The sequence below is a fragment of a genome, unplaced genomic scaffold (genome assembly GCF_019419815.1).
Source record: "Pyrus x bretschneideri cultivar Hongxiangsu unplaced genomic scaffold, Pyrus_bretschneideri_v1 Contig8, whole genome shotgun sequence".
NCBI classification, from domain to species: Eukaryota; Viridiplantae; Streptophyta; class Magnoliopsida; order Rosales; family Rosaceae; genus Pyrus; species Pyrus x bretschneideri.
This window is the reverse complement of record NW_025999820.1, coordinates 6724167-6727525: the sequence shown is the minus strand read 5'-3', so window position 1 is coordinate 6727525 and position 3359 is coordinate 6724167. Positions and strand designations below refer to the sequence as shown.

Here is a 3359-nt window from a genome sequence, read left to right as displayed (position 1 = left end):
AATTTATTTGAACTCAATTAAATGTCTTAACATTTCCGATTTGGCTAATACTTTCCAAGGATGATCTATGAGATGCAACTTGAAAAATAGACGATTCGGATCATTAAAGTTTGATGTGATGTGGACTCCACAACTAATCCCCATTTTTATAAATAAAAAAATAATAAAGAATCCCTCCCCTTAAAGGTTTCCTATATACATATATTTATGTGACCAGACCAATTGGTGTGATTGAGAACAAAAGGAGAACAAAATTTATTCTGCACATGTAATTTGCCCAATAGTAAGAGAATACACACCATTCCGCCATATATCTTATTGATGCTTATACTTCATCATACAATATTCAAAATGATTTTTAACTAAAATGGTTGCTGGGATTGACCTAACTCCTCAGTTTAATCACTAATAAAGTTTGTCAATTTTTATTTATAAGGACTAAACTAAGAAGCTAAGACAATTCTCAAGATTATTTAGGTTAATATGCCTATTGAAAACAGCAAGCATACTTGAGAGCCTTCATATTCTCAACTCTCCTAGCATTTTCTTTGATTGCCACTTGATATTTGAGAAATTGCATTATATGATGAACCACCTACGCTCCATGATTTGGCAGCACTTAATTTAAGCTCCTTAACCCTACCTCTTATTGCCTGACCATCTTTGTCCACCATGATCTTTCTCACCATTTCCTTTATCTCTTCTCTGTCAACCGCTTTCTTCGATGGTAGCACTTTCGATCTGACGGCAACACCAAGTTCCTCAGTCCACATTGTAGCGTTCATCCTCTGCTCTGCATGGAGTGGCCAAACGATCATCGGTACTCCATTGGTGATGCTCTCGAGGCTTGAATTCCATCCACAGTGTGACCAAAATCCTCCTATTGATGGATGACTTAAAATGTCCACTTGAGGCGCTCAAAGAGGCACAACCAACCCAACGTCACGGGTCCGGGTCAAGAATCCCTTGGGCAAATATGTCGATGGGTCATCCTCTCGGTTTCCTTAAATAAAGATATTAAATGTAAGTGAAAATATCGATTGTAACACAATATCAATAATTTATCAAATACTATAAATTAGTACATTTACACAAATAAAAGTTTCTACGAAGATAACAAATAAAATTTGATGATATATATTAGGTAAGTTTGAAAATTACATGAAGTGAAAAAAGCAGCATCTGCGGATTTAGCCGGTGGCCGTACAACCCAAATGAATCTTTGTTTACTCAACTCCAAACCCTAAGCCATTTCTGCCATCTGCTCAAAGGACACAGTCCCTCCACTCCCTAATGACACAAGTATCACAGATTCACAAGGTTGCTTGTCTAGCCAATTAAACAAGCCCTCATCCCTTAGACCGGTTGAGGTTGAACCGGCTGATTGGACCGGCCTCGTTAATGGTCCAATGGGATAAACTGGCACCTTAGCCACTCTACCCAAGAGTCCCTCATCCCGTAACGCATCTATTGTTTTGTGCTCCAAGTCCTCCCATGTGTTCATCAAAATCCCATCACTTTTCGGGAAATTAGTACCCATCCTTACATATTCCAAATATTGTTGGTCAGTCCGGTCCAGCATCGGGTCAACCACGTCTTCGGGCTGAACGGGCTTGCAACCCGGAATTCTCAGCAGTTCAGTCTGGTCCACGTACTCTCCTTCCACCTCTTTATCAAAAACTGGCCCGTAGACAGTCAAAGCTACGAACCATGCAGTGCTAGCAATGTAAACGTACTTGGGAATCCCCAGCTCGTCGCCGATGGACAGAGATTCGGTGCTGAAGAGGTCCACGATAAGCACTGTAGGACGAAGAGAAGACTTCATTCCAAGTATGGCTGACCGAAACGCAGGTCGTACTTCACGCATCATGACTGCAAGGAGGGTAACGACAGCAGCATCGGGGCCAACACAGCCGGAAATGTTGGGTGGTGGGAGTTCAATAATGTCAAAGACTTTAGGGGTGGCGGCTGCCTTGACGAGCTCAGACTCAGTCTTGGAAGTAGGAGATGGGATGGCGAAGATCGTCACGGTAAAATTTCGGTGGGTGACAAGTCGTTTTGCGAGTTCGAGGGAGGGGATGAGATGGCCGAGGCCTGGGCTGCAAAGTATGGCAGCATGTGGCTTTGAGCTCATGGTAGACGGAGAGCAATGGCTTTAGCCTTTAGTGCACCGCTTGGGCTTTTTCTTAATTTGAACACAAGTGCACCGGTTGAGCTTTAAATAGGGAAAACAAGCGAATCAAAATAATCTTTGCTCAAAAATCGTTGGACAAGATTACTTTTAGATTAATACCTTAACTAAGATTAAAAATTAAATTAAATTCCTTAACCTCATGTCCATATCAGCATGCATATTCCACCTCGTACTTTATTTTTATTTTTGTTTTAGGATTTTTAATTTTGTAAAACATTTTATAATTAACTCATTTTCCCATTACAAATCTCATAAACAATTTGAAACATAAAATCAAAAGTTTGTATTTCTTTAATAACCTATTTGCTTCACTTTGACTAGCATATGAGCACACACAAAGTGTGTGAGAAAATTTTTTATTTTTGTTTTTGAAATAGAGTGAGAGAGGGAGAGAGTGATAGAGAATGTGGGAGTGGAATTTTTTTTTTTTTTTAATTAGAGATATGCTAGGATTACATGTAGGTGAGGTCTTGAAAAAAAAAAACAGCAAAATTTGGTTGTGTAAAATTACATTTCTGCCCTATATTTCTTATTCATGTTCTGTTTTAATTAGAGGGTTAAACTGGTAATTTTTTAGAATTTTGGTTGACAATGAGTGTTTTATTAATTAGTAGAGATTATGTAGGTTGCGATCACCAATCATTTAAAAGAAAATAAAAATTTGGCCTCTCACATAAAGCTGAGTGCAATATAGCAACAGCAATAGTAATAGACTTGGATTTCATTTAAACATTTTGTCGAATACCTTCTGTGCTATTTTTAAGGGACAAATTATTATAGTGCGTTTACGTAAGGGTAATCGAAATAAGGAAAGGGAATTGAATTTCGATTATGGAGTATTCCGGTGGTTACTAAATATTAAGGAATAAAAAAAGTGGTGGAGCTCACACGAAACAAGAAATCCAAATCCTGAAATTGGAGGAACGGGATTCCCTAGTTTTGTGAGGTATTTGATTCCCTGAGCGTAAGGGAATCGGAAATGCATCTTTTATTCCTATTATGCCCTCACTTATTTCTTATTATCCCAACATTGCCCTTCATTTGACACTCATTATGTCATTTTTAATAAATAAATAAAACATATTTTTATATTTTTATATAGATAATTTTATTTTATAAATTTAATTAAGAATTTAATTTAATTAATTAGTATGAAAATAATTTA

The 3359-nt window shown here is 37.5% G+C and overlaps 1 pseudogene; it reads right to left on the bottom strand.

The window, feature by feature from the left end:
• Positions 1-204: 204 nt before the first annotated feature.
• On the bottom strand, positions 205-2327 carry LOC103941281 (annotated as a pseudogene).
• Positions 2328-3359: the final 1032 nt, after the last annotated feature.